The following is a 9194-nucleotide window of genomic DNA, read 5'->3' as shown; positions in this document are numbered from 1 at the left end:
AGCCAGCCTAACAGTTTTTATTCTTATCCTATAATAGAGTGGTTTGCTTCCACTATGGAGTTGATTACATCTGACTTGCTATGGGCAAAAAAAAAAAAAAAAGTCATTTATTTAAAAAAATTTTTTTATTCTAATGATGGGTACAAATCAGGATTAGGTATACAAGCAGTTATCATACAGGTAAAGTTTGGGCCTACTTTTGACATTTATTTTTTTATGATTGGGACCACTTTCCTTTCCCAGCAATGGTCTTCAGCGACTGCTGGAAAGCTGTTAGTCTGTTCAATTTTATAGTATAATGCAGGCCACCACAAAATGGGAATCCACCAGTGACTGACTCCAGGAAAGTAATGGCACAGAAATTTTATAAGCTCTCAAGTTGCAATAACTTGTTGCCTCTTTTTGCAGATCTCAAGTTACCTACCTTCATTCACTTAGGGCTATAAAAGTTGACAATATAGAGGAATCTGGGTTTCATTCGGAAGACAATATTCATGATAAAGTAGTTTAAGATGAGGTCAAGATAGAAATAACAAACTTAAGACATGCCTGGTCGGACTCAGTGGCTCAGTCTATAATCCCAGTACTTTGAGAGGCCGAGGTGAGTGGATTGCCTGGGATGCGAGTTTGAGACTAGACTAGGCACCTTGGCTAGACCTCGTCTCTATAGTAAATGAAAAATTAGCAAGATGTGGTAGTGCACGCCTATAGTTCCAGTTACTTGGAAGTCTGAGGTGGAAGGATCACCTGAGCCCAGCAGGTTGACGCTGAGGTGGCCATGAGCATGCCACTGCTTTCCACCCTGGGTGATGGCGAGACCAAAGCACAAAAAACAAAAAGCATGCCCTTCTCTGTGTATAGGCTCCACCTCTCCTGGAGCCTCACTTAACATAGATGGAGCAAAGGGCACTTAAAGGACATGTTGCCCTCTGATAAGGGCAGGATTTTATCTGGACTTGTGTCCCACACCAGGCTTAGTGCAGTCTATTTTGGGAATGGTCATTCCAGAGAAAATTGAGAGATCTTTATAAACCTTTTCCCATCCCTGCTCCAATCTTACCTGGAGCAGAGACTCTTAAGAGTTGAGTAGATGACAGCTTTGATGAGGAAGTTGTGGGTTCTTATCCTCTTTTCTTCTGTGTTTGGTTGCACTGCTATCTCACTGTTTTCTCTCTCGCTAGAAATTTGACTTTGACCTTACCTTTCAATGTGCTGGGACTTCCCAGAATTTCTTAAGACTTCTATTTGTATCTGTAAACCAAAGAGCAGTCTCTGCAAATCTGCAGAGTAATATGATACAAAGTATTAAGGCAGTGATTCAGTATCCAAGAAAAAAAAAATCATTGATAGCTGGGCTGGTGGGAGGTTTTCACATGATTTCTCATTCAGAGCCTTATACTTTTATTATGGAATAGATCTTAGAGATTGCCTGAAATTTCTTTTAAAAGTTTCATTTGTTTTAATACAATCATGCTATTTGTCTCACATTTGTAGGGCAGGTTGTCATGGGAACGGGAATTCCTCATATAATAATATTTAGATCTAATTGCTTTGAAGATTACACTCATTCACAATGGATCTCACCACTCATATTTAGTAATGAGGACTAGAATTGCCCCTGGGGACCATCTGTGTCTTATACACTTAAATTCTCAACACCTAACCCAGGTCCTGGCACTTGGCATTTAATGCATAATAATGAAAATAACTGCCATTTATTGCACAATGACTTAGACCCAGTGATAACTTATTTACACACATTATCCTATTGTATTCCTATCACAAATACTTTCACCTCAATGTTACAGACAGATTTAATTATTTTCAAAATGACAGAGCTTCTAAATGAGATTTGAACTCAGGAAGTCTTTCTCCAAAAGTCACTCTATTAACCACTTCATTGAAATAGCTCTGTGTTGGCTGAGTGAGCAATCGCAATGGCAATGTTTTCCCTTTATCAGTGACTTAACAGGCCACACTTTAGGTATATCACTTAAACATCACAGTACTACTTCAAGATAAAGGACATTTTTTATCCACATTGTCTAAGGAGGAATATAAGTTAGAAGGTGGGTAATATGACTAATGAAAGTCATTTAGCAAATCATTGAGAGAGATTCAAAGGTGATAATTAAAAAATATTAAAACCATATTGATTTTCTACTCCAGAGTGTCTAAAAGAAGAAGGGATGGGGGAAACAGTCAGGCAAGAGGAGAGTAAAACCATGTGTGTGTGTGTGTGTGTATCAACCTCAGTTAGAGAAAGTGAGAGCAAAACAGCATTAGTTCAAAAGAGAACTAATACTAGGAAATCACATGCTTTTTCTTCTGAACAATGTAATCTGTTGCTTATGAAAGACAACCAAAAATAGTCCATAGAAAACAGAATCTTTCTGGATTATGTATAATTTAAAGGTAAATGATGTGGATTTCCTCTGTTTCTAAAAGAAAAAGACCCCACTCTCTTATCTTTTTTTTAGAGCATTTCATGGGAGACAAGTATGCCAGAGTCTTTTCCCTAAACTGTTGAATATAAACAGAACTTTCCAGAGCTAAGTAAAATGATTCATTGCAGCTTTACAACCTTCATATGTCTCCAGAGGCCTGGGCTCAGTGCCTTTTGAAAAGTAAATACCTGGAAAGATACAGCCCCAGGCTTCCTGACATATTGGGAGTTTCAGCTATGTGCCTAACCTGTCTGTAACCATTTCTTCGAAGGGACATAGACTTTAGTATTCTTTCATATGAGGGCCAAAGTATTTAAGCAGCCAGCTACTTCAATTCCCAAGTGAGCTGAGGCTGAAGTATATGAAGGAAGATACAGCAAAGTTCAGGATGTAGCAGCAAATTGTGCTGTCAATTCCCTTATGACAGACAGGATAGCATTAAAATTTTAATGAAACATATTATAAGCTGGTTAAAAATAGTGTAGAAAAAAGGATCTTTTCTGTTTGAATGTATAAATAGTGTGAATTTATCCCGATGTTTGACTTACTTGGAGAATACCTATATCTGTGTACCTGGCTCTGCGTACTCACTAATAAAACAGTGTTCAATCTTTTCTAAATTTTTGTAAAGAAGACAAATTGTTGGTACCACCTTGATTTCACCAACAATATGAAAGAGCTAAACTAACTACTTACTCTCCATACCTATTTCGAGATGAATTAAAGTTCTTTTCTGTAGGTAAATTTGGATATGTTAGTTAAAAATAATTCAAGTCTGGTACATGTAAAATAACTATACATCAGTAATATAAAACAAATGTCAAGTAGGATATTTACTCTAAAATTAACCATATTTCTAGCTCATTGATGAGATTAGAAGTTACTTTTTATTTTTATGCTTACCTTAGCATTGTGATTTATTTTTCTAATGGCAGAGCTATTTTATCATGATGGAAAAGCACATACTGTAGTGGCTGAAGGTTCAATCTGAGAGACCACCAAGAGCCAATTCTGATGAAAGTTCAAGAGGGTCTTTATTTACAAGCTCGAGCCTGGACCTCTTGACAACCGACACAGCAGAGTACATACAGAGGCTCTGATTTCCTTAAGCGGATGCCTTTTATGCTTTTACACAAAGGAAGGAGGAGTTTGGGGGGCTTTCCAGTTTTGTTACCATTTAATTGGGTAGTTCCTCTGGTGGTAGCTTAATCGTGGAGGATTGGCTAGCCTGACTCAGGCTGACCTTGGTCCACTAGCTGGGGAGGTTGCAGAGACATCTGGAAACTTAGGTGATTACTCCCTGGCACCTGATTGGTTGTTGCTAAGGGGAAAGTGAGATAAGGGAAGAATAACTGGAGCTTTGCAGTTTTTCCCATAACTGGAACTTTAAACAGTTACAGGTTATGTTTTAAGATAGAAAACTAAAAACTAAAAATGGCTGTGCTATTGTTCACAAGTCGATTACATATTTATTGGGTTATAGCATGCTCTTAACCTAAGTCTATGGTATACTTTATTACTGTCCTCTCATTCCCCCCTTCTCATGAGGGTAGAGTGAATCTAATCTTGGATTCCTTCAACATGCTGAGTTGTCCAGGGGTACCTGTTGATATTGTTGTCTGAGGACCATAAGGTGCACAGTGTTTATTCTAGCTTTTAGAAAAGTTATTAGCTTGTTTATAATACATGAACCGAAGGTTAGCAACAGCAAGAGTATGATCACGGGGCCTATTAAAGCAGACAATAGTGTGGTTAACCAAGGTGAGTAGTTAAACCAACTTTCAAACCATCCCTGTTTCTGCTCCCGCTCTAATTTACGCTTAGCCAAACCTTCTCGCACTTTAGCCATGGATTACTTTACTATTCCTGAACGGTCGGTGTAGAAACAACATTCTTCTCCCAGGGTGGCGCAAAGGCCACCTTGCTGGAGGAACAGTAGATCTAAGACTCTATGGTTTTGCAGAACTACTTCAGACAGAGAGGTTAGGGATTCCTGTAAGTGTGAAATAGAAGTTTCTATTCTTTCTATGTGAGAATCTATTGCAGCCCGAAGGCTATTGTAATGATGGGATTGAGTGGCTAGGGAGGTGATACCTGTCCCTGCCCCAGCAAGGCCTAGGCCTAGCAACACTGACAGGGTTATTGCAGTGATCGGTTCCCTTTTAACCCGGGGGTACCCTCCTTGTTTCAGTAACTGGAATACGTCCTCCTCAGTGTGGTACAGGATTTTGGGGAGTAACTGTACCAAAATGCAAAGCCCTCAGACTGAGTGAGTACCTGCCCATGAAAACATGGAGTTAAGCCAGTGGAACACATCCACCATCCATTCTCGGGGGGCAGGTTAAAATCATTGGAGACTACAGGGAAAGTCTGGGCACATAAGGACTGGACCCCCGAAGGGGGCTTGCCCACACAAGTTCCTTTCCCAGAGACTGACTGTAGGGTCAAGCTTATTTCCATGCTCGGGGCCCACCAGCAAGCATTGGAACTCAGACTCGTGGTGTAGTTTCCTATAATTGCAGTGCCTTTATAATAAGGTGGCCAGGGACTATAGCATAGCCAGCAGGACCGGGTGAGATCGGGCCTGGTGCTATTGAGAAAAAGGTAGGCATTGCTTAGTATGTCCCAGAGAGGGTGGGAGGAGGTGTTCCAGAAAAAGTATGAGGATGTATTTAGTACAGGGGTTTTCTTTATAGAGGAAATAGCTGCAGTGTTACTGCGGCGCGGGGTGTGCATGGCAGTAGTGAAAAGTGTACTGCTTGGCTCGGGTCTAGGAATTGATTCAATAGTTGGCTTATCTGTGGGTGGTGTGAACCCCCGAATATGGTGTCCAAAATTAGATCGGGTGAGCCCCGGGATGGTGCTGAGGGTTTGGACTTTTAGTCTAATCATGAAAAGACTCCCTAGATCACGCCATCCTGTTCTGGGGTCGTCATATAACCTGATTCCCCATGTTTTCCCGACCGCCCAGTCTGTAACTCATCGCCCCGCCAGGGTGAAGTCTATCATGAGGTGGTCACAGTAGGAGAGGGAGGGTGTCACAAACATACCCTGAATCTGACAGGGCTCCTTCTTATAACCTGAGGGGTTTCTTTTTATAGTGATTAAGTCATTGGTTTTGGCAGGGACCCAAGGTACGGTGCCTGTGGAGACACAGGCCCATGCCGGGCAATAATATTGGCCGGGGTCTGCGCATACCTCATCCTGGTCATGGCCAGGGCATACATAAAACTAATACTGGTTGTTATAGCCTAGCTTTGAAATTACTTTGGTTACCGCGCCAGACCAATCAGAGTATTGGTACATTTCCTTTAGGTCACAGGTGAGGGTTGGGAATCAAGTGTTGAGGGGAGCGAGGGTAGAAGTTGGAAAAATTATTTTGTTGATCCCTGACCTGAGGGTTAACAACTGCCATGTTAAGTTTAGAGGTTGGTGAGGATTAGGGACTGCCCAAAGAATTCCATCCTGTCACGAAGAAGCAGAAGGAAAAGAAGCGCGACACAGTCTTAGCTTTAGAGGATTGTCCTTGTCCAGTCGGCTGCTCCATTTGGGTGCATAGTTTTTCAGCACAGCAAGGGTATCAGCAAGCTTGGCATGGGTGTGGTGTATCCAAGACACGATGCCTTCCACCTTCAAGGTGGTGGGGGTGGACAGGATCACAACGTACGGTCCTTTCCACCGCGGCTGCAGAGTCTCGTGTTGATGTCGCTGGACGTACACCCATTCCCCCGGTTGGAAGTTGTGGGGAGTCAGCGGTGGTCCGGTCTCATAAAGGGCTTTCAGTCTGGACCACACCTGCTCATGGACGCTTTGTAGAGTTTGGAGGGAAAAAAGGAGTTTTTGATCATCTATGTCTGTTAATAGTTCTGTTCTCAGGTTAGGTATGACTGGTGGAGGCACGCCAAACATGATTTCAAAAGGAGTAAACACTAGCTTATAGGGTGAGTTACGCACCCTATATAGCGCAAAGGGAAGGAGAGTCATCCAGTCCCTGCCAGTCTCCTGGACTAATTTAGTTAAGGTCTCTTTTAGGGTTCTATTCATTCTTTCTACCTGTCCTGAGCTCTGGGGCCTATATGCACAGTGTAATTTCCAATCCGCCCCCAGGGTCTGAGCTACTCCCTGTATTACCTTAGAGATGAAGCTGGGGCCGTTGTCCAATCCGATCTGGACCAGGAAGCCATACCTGGGCATCAGATCTTCCAAGAGTTTCTTGGCCACCACCTGTGTGGTTTCATTATTGGTAGGGAATGCCTCCGTCCACCCTGAAAAGGTGTCTATAAACACTAGTAAGTACCTGTATCTGTACTTTTCTGGTCTCACCTCAGTTAAGTCCACTTCCCAGTACGCTCCTGGCTGGTTTCCTCGAAGTCTGGTCCCCGGGTTTTGTTTGGGATTGGTTGCGTTGATATCCCGACAAGCCTGACATTGATTTATAATTTGTCCAATATTTGTCGAACGTTGGGTATAACTATGTTTGCATGGTGTATTAATTCTTCCATTTTTCTGGTTCCCATGTGGATACTTCTGTGCATTTTTATAAGCAGTTGCCGACCCAACTGTTCTGGAAGGATAACATCCCATTTGCTGGTGTTCGTATCCCAGTGTTGGATCCACCACCAGCCATTTGAGAACATAACTCCAGGCTGCTCATTTATCCATTTTAAATCCTCCTCTGTATAGCTTGGGCTCTCCAGCAGATATGGGGGCCCAGGGTCTAGCAGTGTGGTCACTAGGATATGGTTCACAGAAAGGGCCGCCTTTTTGGCCTCAGCATCTGCCAGACGGTTTCCCTGTGCCACTGGCGTGTCCTCTTCTGGTGTCCTGGACAATGTATTATGGCCAATGCTTTGGGTAGCCAGAGTGCCTGTAACAACTCAAGGATTTCAGTTTTATTTTTGATAGCCTTTCCTTCTTTAGTTAAGAGCCCCCTCTCCTTATAGATGACTCCATGAATGTGCGCAGTTGCAAAAGCATACCTGCTGTCAGTATAAACATTTATTCTCTGCCCTTTTCCCATGACTAGGGCTTTAGTGAGGGCGATGAGCTCAGCTCGCTGTGCTGAGGTTCCGGCCGCAAGTGGTGCTGCCCATAAGGTCTCAGTCTCTGTAGTCACTGCTGCCCCAGTATACCTGGTTCCGCCCTGCACAAAGCTGCTGCCATCTGTGTACCAGGTTTCTTCGGCGTTGGTTAGGGGCCTGTCCCGGAGGTCTTCCCATATTCTGTGGACTTGCGCCAGGATGCCCTGGCAGTCGTGCAGGGGCCTTCCCCATCCGGGTTGGGTAGCAGGGTGGCTGGATTTAGAGTAGCCGGAGCCTGAAACAAGATTCTGGCTGGGTTTAAAAGGAGACTTTGATAATGAGTTAGCCGGGCATTACTTTTCCATCTGTCGGGTGGTTGTTTTAGAACTCCCTCCACAGCATGAGGGGCGGTGACATGTAGTTCTTTTCCCATGGTGATTTTGTCAGCGTCCTTGACCATAGTGGCAACTGCCGCGATGATTCGTAGGCATGGGGGCCACCCGGCAACCATGGAGTCTAACTTTTTTGACAAGTATGCCACTGGCCTTTTCCATGGCCCTATTTGCTGCAGCAGCACTCCTTTGGCTATTCCCTTAGACTCATCAACAAACAAGAAAAAGGGTTTAGTTAGATCTGGCAGTCCCAGAGCTGGGGCTGACACCAGGGCTTGTTTAAGAGTTTTAAAAGATCTGTTCATGTCCTCCGTCCATATGAAGTCGGACTTATTTTTGGTGGCCTCATATAATGGCCGGGTGAGCTCAGCAAACTCAGGAATCCATAGGCGGCAAAAGCCAGCTGATCCTAAGAACTCACGTACCTGTCGTACATTCTGTGGTTGTGGAATTCTCAGTACTGTTTCCTTCCGGGCATCCGATAGCCATCTCTGCCCATCTTTCAGTTTGTAGACCAGGTAACTTACTTCAGTTTTGCAGATCTGAGCCTTTTTGGCTGAGGCTCGATAGCCTAGAGCACCTAGGGTTTGCAGCAAATCTCTGGTGCCTTGTAAGCACGCGTCCCGATTTTCTGCGGCTAGCAGAATATCATCCACGTACTGCAACAGGGTTAGGGTGGGGTGTGTGTTACGGAACTCAACCAGGTCTTCATGTAAGGCTTCACTGAAGATAGTGGGAGAGTTTTTAAATCCTTGGGGAAGCCGGGTCCAGGTGAGTTGCCCACTGATTCCTCTTTCCAGGTCCAACCACTCGAAGGCGAAGATGTCCTGACTCCGTGGGGCCAACGGTAAGCTGAAAAAGGCATCTTTTAAATCTAATACCATGTACCAAACCTTGTCTGGGGCCAGGGCAGTGAGGAGGGTATAGAGATTAGGGACCGTGGGGTGTATGTCCATCACCCGGTGGTTTACTTCCCGTAAGTCCTGAACAGGCCGGTACTCCATTGAATTTGGTTTTTGTACTGGCAATAAAGGTGTATTCCAGGCAGACTGACAAGGCCACAATATTCCCTCATCCAGCAGCTGCTGTATGTGGTGGGTTATCCCATTTCATGCTGCCACGGGGATTGGATACTGTCGGACCCGGGCTGGGTTCGCTCTGGGCTTTAGTTCCACAAACACTGCTGGCCTGTGTTTAGCCAACCCTATTCCTCCAGTTTCTGCCCAGGCTAGGGGAATTTCCCGAAGCCAGTCCTGGTTGTCTACTTCCATCTCCAGGTCGTGGGCCTGACACAGCCTGTATTCATCTTCTAATTTTACAGTTAGAATCTGCAG

Source organism: Carlito syrichta, unplaced genomic scaffold (assembly GCF_000164805.1).
Source record: "Carlito syrichta isolate Samal-C Ts95f unplaced genomic scaffold, Tarsius_syrichta-2.0.1 Scaffold316362, whole genome shotgun sequence".
Classification (NCBI taxonomy): domain Eukaryota; kingdom Metazoa; phylum Chordata; class Mammalia; order Primates; family Tarsiidae; genus Carlito; species Carlito syrichta.
The sequence above is the reverse complement of the archived record's forward strand: the minus strand, read 5'-3'. Positions refer to the sequence as shown.